The 12797-nt window shown below is 38.3% G+C and overlaps 1 pseudogene; it reads left to right on the forward strand.

Annotated features, from left to right (window-relative positions):
- The first annotated feature begins 1657 nt into the window (after nucleotides 1–1657).
- On the forward strand, nucleotides 1658–3067 carry LOC144309211 (26S proteasome regulatory subunit 6A pseudogene; annotated as a pseudogene).
- Nucleotides 3068–12797: the final 9730 nt, after the last annotated feature.

Here is a 12797-nt window from a genome sequence, read left to right on the forward strand (position 1 = left end):
CATGAGCTTTACAACAGCCCTATAAAACTGCTTTATAACTTCTGTTTTAGAAATGAAGAAATTGGGGGATCCTGGGTGGTTCAGTGGTTTAGCGCCTGCCTTTGGCCCAGGGTCATGATCCTGGAGTCCCAGAATCGAGTCCCACATCAGGCTCCCTGCATGGAGCTTGCTTCTCCCTCTGCCTGTGTCTCTGCCTCTCTCTTTCTGTCTCTCTCTCTCTGTCTCTCTCTGTGTGTGTGTCTCTCATGAATAAATAAATAAAATCTTAAAAAAAAAAGAAATGAAGAAATTGAGACCTATAGAAGCCACATGACTTTCTTGTTAAACACAGATTGCAGGACCATACTCCCAAAGATTTTGATCAGTAGGTTTAGGTGGGAGTAGAAAATTTGCATTTTTAATAAGAACTTTAGGTAATGCTGGCTCACAAGGCCACAATTTAAGAACGGCTGTTATAGACAAAGCATTGGTTTAATGATTGGTTTATGGCCTCAAGATTTCAGGTCACTAAGATAAAATCAGTTAAAGAAACCTGGATATTTAAGGACCTAAGCAGTCTCTGTGAACGTTAGCTGATGTCACATACTACCTTTGTCTCCTCCATAGTCCATAGAAAAGAGTGATGAAGACATAGCCCTTGGAGTCAGATTGATTTGGTATATCTTCACAGCTATGTGATTTCAAGAGTCATATATCCTCTATATGCCTGTTTCTTCATTTCCAAAATGATGGTAATGAAGTAGTTTCATAGGACTGTTGTGAAGCTCACATAATCCAACACATGCAAGAACTTTTTAAAGACTAGAAGGTTGCATCCTTCTAGTTGAAAAACATTAAAGTTCTTCTAGATAACCTCTCCTTTTTGGCATTTCAATATCCTTTGGCAGGCAGGCAGGTCTGCAAGTGACTATGGAGAAGCCAACATGGACTCTACAGGTATTTATTCACCCCTATTGAACACTAGCTAAAAATACTTTTAATCTGATGCCTCTAACAGTCAAACTGCTCTCATTCTTAGATCCTGAGAAAAGCAGATGGCCCCGCAGATCTTACCACCCAGTCTTCATCCTTTGAAGATTGAGTCATTGAAAGAAATTAGCAGTTCCTTAAGAGGTAGGCAGCAGATACAACCTTTTGCACTGTGCCAAACTGTTCTCTGCTAAAAAGTCTAATGGAAAAAAATTAAAAAATTAAAAAATAAAAAGTCTAATGGAGAAGTTACCAAACTGGGAATCAGGAAAGCTGGATCATATATCATGTTCTGCAACTGACACACTGTGTAATCTTGTAAAGATTACTCCTGCTCTCTAGGCCTTAACATTTTCTCTCTAACAGGAAGTAGGTACTCAGATTTCATTAGTCTTGAAGGGCCCTTCAAGACCTGAATTCTAAGATCATCAAGACAATAGACCTTGTTCCTAGTCTTGGCTATATGTCTTTGCTCACTATGAGACCTTGGGACATCATTACTCATCTCTGAACTTAATTTTGTGACCTATAACCTTGAGAATAATTATAAACCATGCCCTAACTCCCTCCTAATGTTTATGTCAAGAATCAAATATATAATATTCAAAACTTATTCGGATATCTTATGTGATAAATATCCAGAATATATTTTAAAAAGTGTATAACTCAACAACAAATTGACTGATTAAAATGAGCAAAAGAGGAGGATCCAGTGACTCGGCAGGAGAAGATGGCGACCGTGTGGGATGAGGCTGAGCAAGATGGAATCGGGGAGGAGGTGCTCAAGATGTCCACAGAAGAGATTATCCAGCGCACACGGCTGCTGGACAGTGAGATCAAGATCATGAAGAGTGAAGTGTTGCGAGTTACCCATGAACTTCAGGCCATGAAAGACAAGATCAAAGAGAACAGTGAGAAAATCAAAGTGAACAAGACCTTGCCATATCTTGTCTCCAACGTCATCGAGCTTTTAGATGTTGATCCCAATGACCAAGAAGAGGATGGTGCCAATATTGACCTGGATTCTCAGAGGAAGGGTAAATGTGCAGTGATCAAAACCTCTACACGACAGACATACTTCTTGCCTGTGATTGGGTTGGTGGATGCTGAAAAGCTAAAGCCAGGAGATTTGGTGGGTGTGAACAAAGACTCCTATCTGATCCTGGAGACCCTGCCCACAGAGTATGACTCACAGGTGAAGGCCATGGAGGTGGATGAGAGGCCCACGGAACAATATAGTGACATCGGGGGCCTGGATAAGCAGATTCAGGAGCTGGTGGAGGCTATTGTCTTGCCAATGAACCACAAGGAGAAGTTCGAGAACTTGGGGATCCAGCCTCCAAAAGGGGTGTTGATGTATGGCCCCCCAGGTACAGGGAAGACGCTGCTGGCCCGGGCTTGCGCTGCACAAACCAAGGCTACCTTCCTGAAGCTGGCTGGCCCCCAGCTGGTGCAGATGTTCATTGGGGATGGTGCCAAGCTGGTCCGGGATGCCTTTGCCCTGGCCAAGGAGAAAGCGCCATCCATTATCTTCATTGATGAGCTGGATGCCATTGACACTAAGCGCTTTGACAGTGAGAAGGCCGGAGATCGGGAGGTGCAGAGGACAATGTTGGAGCTTCTGAACCAGCTGGATGGGTTCCAACCCAACACTCAAGTAAAGGTCATTGCAGCCACCAATAGGGTGGACATCCTCGACCCTGCACTGCTCCGCTCAGGCCGTCTGGACCAGAAGATTGAATTCCCAATGCCCAACGAGGAGGCCCGGGCCAGAATCATGCAGATCCACTCCCGCAAGATGAATGTCAGTCCTGATGTGAACTACGAGGAGCTGGCCCGCTGTACGGATGACTTCAATGGGGCCCAGTGCAAGGCCGTGTGTGTGGAGGCGGGCATGATCGCGCTGCGCAGTGGTGCCACGGAGCTCACGCATGAGGACTACATGGAAGGCATCCTAGAGGTGCAGGCCAAGAAGAAAGCCAACCTGCAGTACTACACCTAGGAGGCTGCTCCCCACACCTGCTCCCTGGTCTGGTGCTGGTTAAAATTCAAAATAAAAGATGGTTTCAGGTCCCTAAAAAAAAAAAAATGAGCAAAAGATTTGAATAAACATTTCTCCAAAGTTATAGAAATAGCTAATATCACATCCAAAGATGCTTAACATTATTAATTAGGAAAATGAAATCAAAAGCACAGTAAAATACCACCTCACAGCCATTAGAATAGCTACTATAAAAATCAGAAAATAATAAGTGTTGGCAAGGATGTGGAGAAAGTAGAATCGTTTTGCACTGTTGGTGAGATTGTAAAATTGTGCAGTCACTATAGAAAACAGTTCCTCAAAAAATTAAAAAAAAATAGAAATACCAGATGATCCACCAATTCCAATTCTGGGTATATATCCAAAAGAATCAAATCAGTTTTTCAAAACTGAAAAATATTTTAAAAATCTGGGAATCTAGTGTGAAGTGGTTCAAGATGACAGCATATAAAGATACAGAACTCACATCCTCCCGTGAACACAAGTTTACAAATACATATAAATATTTTCTTCTGAAAAAAGACCTAAAAATGGATGAGCAGACCCTCCACAACAAATCATAAAAAGACAGCATCAGAACAGGTTCGAAAGGCAGAGATATACTCTCACCAAAGACAAAGAAACAAACAAAAAACTTCCCAGGTGCAGCAGTCCACAATAGGGAGAAATCTTATGAATATGGAACTTTTTCCTGAGAAATAAGGAGTCTGTGTTTCACATCAGGCATCTCAATCAATAAATCCTACATAAGAGAAACAGCTCCCAAATTATCCGCCTTTGAAAACCAATAGGGATTATATCCAGGAACTTCATAGAAATGTAGAGAATGGAGAACGTACTTTTACAGGGTTCACTCACAGACTAGCCTACCCTGAGACCAAGAACAAAATTACCAGTTTGAAAAGCTCCTGGATCATATGTGAAGGAGACCTATTTACTAATGTTAAAAGTATCTATTGGAGAGGCAGAAATATGTTCACACTCACTCTGGGGACAGAGATACTTTTAATTTTTTTTTTTATGATAGTCACACACAGAGAGAGAGGCAGAGACACAGGCAGAGGGAGAAGCAGTCTCCATGCACCGGGAGCCCGACGTGGGATTCGATCCCGGGTCTCCAGGATCGCGCCCTGGGCCAAAGGCAGGCACCAAACCACTGCGCCACCCAGGGATCCCTGGGGACAGAGATACTGATGGGTGTCATTTTTGTGATCTCATTCTAATTGCTAATACTGGCACTGGTGGGTGCTATTTTGTAACTCTTCCTCTAACCTGTTAGCCCTGGATCGTGTGCCCCACTGAAGGATCCATTCATCCCAAGCTGCTGTCATATCCCATGCTGGGCAAATTGAGAGCCCCACCCACACCATTCCAAAGCCACATGCCACATCTGTGCTGGGCAAGAGCCTTGCCCTACCCTCTACCACAGCCCTGGCTCCAATACAACAGGTGAGCACATGTTGCTCACACAGAGGATGCCCCTTGAGCATCTGGCTCTGGTGACTGAAGGGGATAAGGCTTCTGAGCTCCATGGGACATCTATACAAGACCTCTTCTTCAAGACTGGGAGAGGTAGTTGAATTTTCTAATACACAGAATCAAACACCAAGAGCCAAGCAAAATGAGGAGGCAGAGGAATATGTTTCAAATGAAAGAACAAGACAGACTCTCCGAAAAAGACTTAATGAAACAGAGATAAGCAATCTACCTGATAAAGAGTTCAAGGTAATGGTCATAAAGATGCTCACCAAACTTAGGAGAAGAATGGACAAACACAGTAAGAACTTCAAAAAGAGATATAAAGTAGAAGAAAGTACCAAAAAGAAGTCATCAAGCTGAAGAATATAATTACTAAACACACACAAAAAAATACTCTAGAGGCCTTAACAGCATATTGGATGCAGCAGGAGAATGGATCATGAGCTGGAAAATAAAAGAATGAAACTCACCCAGGCGGAACTGCAACAGGAAAAAAAATAAGTTCACAATACCTTAAAAGACCTTTGGAACAACATCAACAGAAATAAATTTAAAAAAAACATTGTTACAAGGGTCCCAGAAGAAGAGAGAATGGGCCAGAAGTCGTTTTAAGAATAAATAGTGGCTTTTTAAAAGAAAATGAATTTACCTCCCCTGGGGAAAGAAATAGGCATCCAGATGGAGGAAGCCCAAAGACTTACAAATATGATAATCTGAAGAGATCTACATCAACACACAGTGTAATTGAAATGGTAAACATTAAATATAGACCATCTTAAAAACACCAAAACAAACAAAACAGCATCACCACCACCACCAACAAAAACTATGTGTTATATGCAAGGAAAGACACTATAAGGCTCTCAACAGATTTTTCAGTACAAACTTTGTAGTCCAAAAGAGAGTAGTATGAAAGGAAAAGAAAAATCCAACTAAGTGGTTCCTGCCTGGCAAAGTTGAAGGACAGATTGAGTCTTTCAGATAACGCTAAAGGAGTTTCAGCACTAAACCAGCATTACAAGAAATGTGAAAGGAACTTTGTAAAGCTGAAAAGAAATGGCACCAATTAATAACAAAAAATGTGCAAAAGTAAAAATCTCACTGGGAGAGATAAATATATAATAACGATAGTGGATCAATTGCTTATAAAACGTATAAATTCAAAAGACAAAAGTAGTAAAATTAACTAAAACTGTAATAATTGAGGGATACATAAAATAAAAAACATATAAAATGTGAAATCAATAATATAAAATGTGAGGGGGGAGTAAAAATGTAATGTTTTGGAATGTGTTCAAATTTAAGTTCCTAATGGGTGACGGGCACTGAGGGGGGCACTTGACAGGATGAGCACTGGGTGTTATTCTGTATGTTGGTAAATTGAACACCAATAAAAAATAAATTTATTATTTAAAAAAGGGGAAAAAACAAATTTAAGTTCCTAGCAACTTAAAACTGACCATTATATACATAGAATGTTACATGCAAACCTCATCATAACCGCAAAGGAAAAATTTACAGTAAATACACAATAGAAAATGAGAAAGGAATGTAAACATAATACTAAAGGAAACTATCAAACCACAAGGGAATACAGAAAGAAAAAATGAAACATAATGGAGCTATTAAAAAGCCAAAAAACAATGAACAAAAGAGCAGTAAGTACATACCTATCAATAATAACTTCATGTGTAAATAGACTAAATTCTCTAAAAGACATCAAGTGGCTAAACAAGTTAAAAGTTATGACCTATCTATATGCTTCCTATAAGATACTCACTTCAGAAGTAAGGACACACACAAACTGAAAGTACAGAGATGGAGAAAATATTCCATAGAAATAGAAATAAAAAGAAAGTTGGTGAAACCATCATCATACCAGACAAAAAGACTTTTTTCTTTTTCTATTTTATTTAAGTTCAATTAGTCAAAATATACTGCATCATTAGTTTCAGATATAGAGGTCAGTAGTTCATCAGTTGCATATAACACCCAGTGCTCATCACATCATGTGCCTTCCTTAATGCCCATCACCCAGTTACTCCATCCTCCCACCCACCACCCCTCCAGAAAACCTCAGTATTTTTCCTGAGCCTCTCATGGTTTGTCTCCCTCTCTGATTTCCTCCCATTCTCTTTTCCCTCCCTTGCTCTATGATCCTCTGCACTGTTCTTATATCCCTCATAAGAGTGAAAACATTTGATAATTATCTTTCTCTGATTGACTTATTTTGCTCAGAATAGACTTTAAAACAGAGACTATAAAAAGACAAAGGATAGCATTTCATTAATGATAAAGGGGTCAATCCAGCAAAAGATAAAATATTAATAACATGTGCACTCAATATAAGAGCACTAACATATATAAAGCAAATATTAACAATCCTAATGAGAAAAATTGGCACTAATATTAGGGAACTTTAGCACCCTACCTACATCTATGGATGGATCATCCAGACAAAAAAATCAATAAAGAAACATCAGCCTTAAACAGCGCATTAGACCAAATGGACATAATGGATATATACAGAGCATAACATCCAAAATAGCAGAATGCACATTCTTTTCAAGTGCACATGGAATAATCTTTAGGATAAAACACAGATTACCCATAAAACAAGTACCACCACATTTGAAAGACTGAAATCATCTCAAGCATCTTTTCTGACCAGAGTGGAATGAAATTAGAAAATGATGACAAGAAAACTGGGGAAAAAAAACCCACAAAAATGTGGAGATTAAACAACATGCAACTGAACAACGAATGGTTCATTGAAGGAATAAAAGGACACAGTTTTTAAAAAATACCTAGAGACAAAAGAAAACAGAACTATGACATATCAGAACCTATGGGATATGGTAAAAGCAGTCCAAAGTGGGAAGTTTAAAAACAAACAAACAAACAAAACAAAACAAAACAAAACAAAACAAAAAAAAACAAAGTGGGAAGTTTATAGCAATACAGTCCTACGTAAAAAAATCAATAAATCAGAGAGGGTGACAAAACATGAGAGACTCCTAACTCTGGGAAACAAACAAGATGTAGAGGAAGGGGAGGTGAGTGGGGGGATAGGATGACTGGGTGACGGGCACTGAGGGGGGCACTTGACAGGATGAACACTGGGTGTTATACTATATGTTAGCAAATCGAACTCCAGTAAAAATATACATACAAAATAAATAAACAAATAAATAATTTAAAAAGGAAAAAGAAAAAAAAATCTTAAATCTCCATTTAACTTTATTTATCTTTATTTAAAGCATAACTTTACATCTCAGGTAACTAGAAAAAGAATGAACAAAACCTGAAGTTAATAGAAGGAAAAAAATGATCAAGATCAGAGCATATGTAATAATATAGAGACCAGGGAGGACGCCTGGGTGGCTCAGCAGTTGATTGTCTGCCTTCGGCTTGGGGCATGATCCTGGGGTCTTGGGATTGAGTCCCACATCGGGCTCCTTGTGTGGAGCCTGCTTCTCCCTCTGCCTGTCTCTCTCTTTCTCTCGACTAAATAAATAAAATCTTTTAAAAGATTAAAAAAATAAAATAGAGACCAAAAAGACAATGGAAAAAATCAACAAAACCAAGAGCTGGTTCTTTGCAAATATAAAAAAAAAATGACAAACTTTTAGCTAAATTCACCAAGAAAAGAGAGAGAGGGCTCAAATAAATAAAATTTGATGAAAGAGAAGTTACATCTGATACAACTTATGTAGAAAGGATTATAAGAAACAATTATGAACAATTACACACCAACAAATTGGACAATTTACAGGTAATGGATAAATCTCTAGAAACATGCAATGTTATTTTTTCTCTTTATATATCATTATATATATTTTTATTAAAAATTTATTTTTATTGGTGTTCAATTTACCAACATACAGAATAACACCCAGTGCTCATCCCGTCAAGTGCCCCCCTCAGTGCCCGTCACCCATTCACCCCCATCCCCTGCCCTCCTCCCCTTCCACCACCCCTAGTTCATTTCCCAGAGTTAGCAGTCTTTATGTTCTGTCTCCCTTTCTGATATTTCCCACACATTTCTTCTCTCTTCCCTTACATTCCCTTTCACCATTATTTATATTCCCCAAATGAATGAGAACATACACTGTTTGTCCTTCTTCGATTGACTTACTTCACTCAGCATAATACCCTCCATTTCCATCCACGTTGAAGCAAATGGTGGGTATTTGTCGTTTCTAATGGCTGAGTAATATTCCATTGTATACATAAACCACATCTTCTTTATCCATTCACCTTTCGATGGACACCGAGGCTCATTCCACAGTTTGGCTATTGTGCACATTGCTGCTATAAACATTGGGGTGCAGGTGTCCCGGCGTTTCATTGCATCTGAATCTTTGGGGTAAATCCCCAACAGTGCAATTGCTGGGTCGTAGGGCAGATCTATTTTTAACTCTTTGAGGAACCTCCACACAGTTTTCCGAGTGGCTGCACCAGTTCACATTCCCACCAACAGTGTAAGAGGGTTCCCTTTTCTCCGCATCCTCTCCAACATTTGTGGTTTCCTGCCTTGTTAATTTTCCCCATTCTCACTGGTGTGAGGTGGTATCTCATTGTGGTTTTGATTTGTATTTCCCTGATGGCAAGTGATGCAGAGCATTTTCTCATGTGTGTGTTGGCCATGTCTATGCCTTCCTCTGTGAGATTTCTCTTCATGTCTTTTGCCCATTTCATGATTGGATTGTTTGTTTCTTTGGTGTTGAGTTTAATAAGTTCTTTATAGATCTTGGAAACTATCCCTTTATCTGATATGCTATTTGCAAATATCTATCTGGGAATTCTGTAGGTTGTCTTTTAGTTTTGTTGACTGTATCCTTTGCTGTGCAAAAGCTTCTTATCTTGATGAAGTCCCAAAAGTTCATTTTTGAAACATGCAATGTTATAAGACTGATTCATGAAGAAAAAGAATATATGAATAGAGCAATTTCTAGCAAGGAGATTAAATAAGTAATCAAAAATTCTTAAAAAACAAAATTCCCAAACTAAATGGTTTTACTTGTGAATTCTACCAAACATTCAAAGTAGATTTATTGTCTATCCTTCTCAAATCCTAAAAAAATTGGAGATGGCTTCCAAAATCATTTTACAAGGCTAGCATTACTTTGATAGTAAAACCAGACAAGCACAATATGAAAAAGGAAAATTATAGACCAATCTCCTTGATGAATATAAATGCTAGAATCTTCAACCAAATGTTAGCAAATTGAATTCAAAACACATTAAAAGAAGCATATACCAGGGATGCCAGGATAGCTCAGTTGGTTAAGCATATGGCTTCAGCTCAGGTCATGATCCTGAGGTTCCGAGATAGAGTCTCACATTGGGCTCCCCACAGAGAGCCTGCTTCTCCCTTTGCCTATGTTTCTGCCTTTTTCTGTGTCTCTCATGAATAAATAAATAAAATAAAATAAACCCCATGTACTCAAGATATAGATGTGTAGAAATCATTTAACATAATTAGACATCCATTTATGATAAAAAATCTCTACAAAGTGGGGTATAGAAGGATGTACATCAACATAATAAAGGCCAAATATTATAAATCCATACCTAACATCATATTCAATCATAAAAACTGAAGACTTCTCCTCTAAAGTCAGAACAAGAAAAGGAAGCTCATTCTTGCCATTTTATCCAATGTGATATTGGAAGTCCTAGCAACAGTAAGGGAAGAAAAATAAATAAAAGGTATCCAAATCAGAAAGGAAAAGTAAAATTGTCACTATTTGCAGAAGACATAATACTATATAAAGGAAATTCTAGTCTTCACCAAAAGATGTTAGAATACACAAATTCAGTAAAATTACAGGTGGCAAAATCAATATGCAGGAATCCGTGGCATAAACTAATAACAAACTATCAGAAATAGAAATTAAGAAATCAATACCATTTATAATTGTATCACAAGAAATTAAATAACTAGAATTAAATTTAATCAAGGAGGTAAAAGATCTGTACACGAAAACTGTAAGACAATAATAAGTGAAATTGAAGAAGACACAAGTAAATGGAAATATATTTCATGCCAATGAATGGGAAGAATTAATACTATTAAAATGCCATATCTAAAGCAATCTACATACTCAATGCAATCTCTATCAAAATTCCAATGGCCAATGGCCTTTTCCAGAAAACTAGAATAAAGAATTCTAAAATTTGTATAGAACCCAAAAGATCCCGAATAGCCAAAACAATCTTTTTTTTTTTTGCCAAAACAATCTTAAGAACAAAGCCAAAGGTACCATGCTCTGTGAAATCAAACTATACTACAAACCCATAGTAATCAAAACAGTATAGTATTTTTATGAATGCAGACACACAAAACAATGGAACAACACTAAGAGCCCAAAAATAAACCCACACATATATGGACAATTAATCTATGGCAAATGTGAATCAAGCAAATACAACAGAGAAATATCAGTCTCTCACATGAATGGTGCTGGGGAAATCTGGACTTGGAAAAGAATGTAACCAGACCGTTTCCAAAAGAATGTGATATCTCACTGTAATATTTAAAAATTTAAATTCAATTAGCCAACATATAGTACATAATTAGTTTCTGATGTAGTGTTCAATTATTCATCAGATGCTTAGAATATTTAGTGCTCCTCATATCATGTGCCACCCATCACCCAGGTGCCCCATTCCTCAAACCACCTCCCCTCAGCATCCTTCAGTTTGTTTCCTATACTTTTTTAAAAGATTTTATTTATTCATGAGACACACACACACACACACACACACACACAGGCAGAGGGAGAAGCAGGCTCCATGCAGGGAGCCCGATGTGGGACTCCATCCCAGACAGCGAGATCACGCCCTGAGCCGAAGGCAGATGCTCAACTGCTGAACCAGCCAGGAGACCCTGTTTCCTATACTTAAGAGACTTTCATAGTTTTTCTCCCTCTCTGATGACTTCCAATTCAGTTTTTCCTCCCTTACCATATGGTCCTCTGCACTATTCCTTATATTCCACATATAAGTGAAACCATATAATAATTGTCTTTCTCTGGTTGACTTATTTCACTCAGCATAAATACCCTCCAGTTCCATCCATGTAGATGTAAATGGTGAGATTTCATCCTTTCTGATGGTTGAGTAATATTCATATTATTATTATTATTCCATAATATTATTCCATATTATTCCAGTAATATCACATCTTCTTTATCCATTCATCTGTTGAAGGATATTGTGGCTCCTTCCACAGTTTGGCTATTATGGACATTGCTACTATGAACATTGGGGTGCAGGTGTCCCAGCATTTTACTTCATCTGTATCTTTGGGGTAAATACCCAGTAGTGCAATTGCTGAGTCATAGGGTAGCTCTATTTTTAACTTTTTGAGGAACCTCACACTGTTTTCCAGAGTGGCTGTACCAGCCTGCATTCCCACCAACAGTGTAAGAGAGTTCCCCTTTCTCCACATCCTCACCAAAATTTGTTGTTTCTGGTCTTGTAATTTTAGCCATTCTGACTAGTGTAAGGTGGTATCTCATTGTGGTTTTTATTTGTATTTCCCTGATGCCAAGTGGCATTTTTTCATGTGTCTGTTGGCCATTTGAATGTCTTTGGAGAAATTTCTGTTTATGTCTTCTGCCCATTTTTTACTGGAAGTTTTTGTTTTCTGAGTTGAAATTGATAAGTTCTTTATAGATCTTGTATACTAGCCCTGATATATAATTTGCAAATATCTTCTCCCATTCTGCAGGTTGTGTTGTAGTTTTGTTGACTGGTTCCTTTGCTGTGCAGAAGTTTTTTATCTTGATGAAGTCTGATAATTCATTTTTACTTTTGTTTTCCTTGCCTTTGAAGATGTGCCTAGCAAAAAAAAAAAAAAAAAATGCTGTGGCCGAGGTCGAAGAGGTTGCTGACTATGCACCCCTCTAGGATTTTGATGGATTCTTGTCTCATATTTGGGTCTTTCATCCATTTTGAATTTATTTTAGTGTATGATGTAAGAAAATGGTCCAGTTGTATTCTTCTACATCTACCTCTCCAATTTTCCCAGCATCACTTATTGAAGAGACTGTCTTTTTTTTCCCATTGGATACTCTTTCCTACTTTGTCAAGGATTAGTTGACCATAGTGTAGAGGGTCCATTTCTGGGTTATTTATTCTGTTCCATTGATCTATGTGTCTGTTTTTGTGCCAGTACCATACTGTCTTGATGATAATAGCTTTGTAATACAGCTTGAAACCAGGCATTGGGATGCCCCCGGCCTTGGTTTTCTTTTTCACCATTTCTCTGACGATTCGGGTTTCTTTCTGGTTCCAT

Source organism: Canis aureus, chromosome X, assembly GCF_053574225.1.
Source record: "Canis aureus isolate CA01 chromosome X, VMU_Caureus_v.1.0, whole genome shotgun sequence".
NCBI lineage: Eukaryota > Metazoa > Chordata > Mammalia > Carnivora > Canidae > Canis > Canis aureus.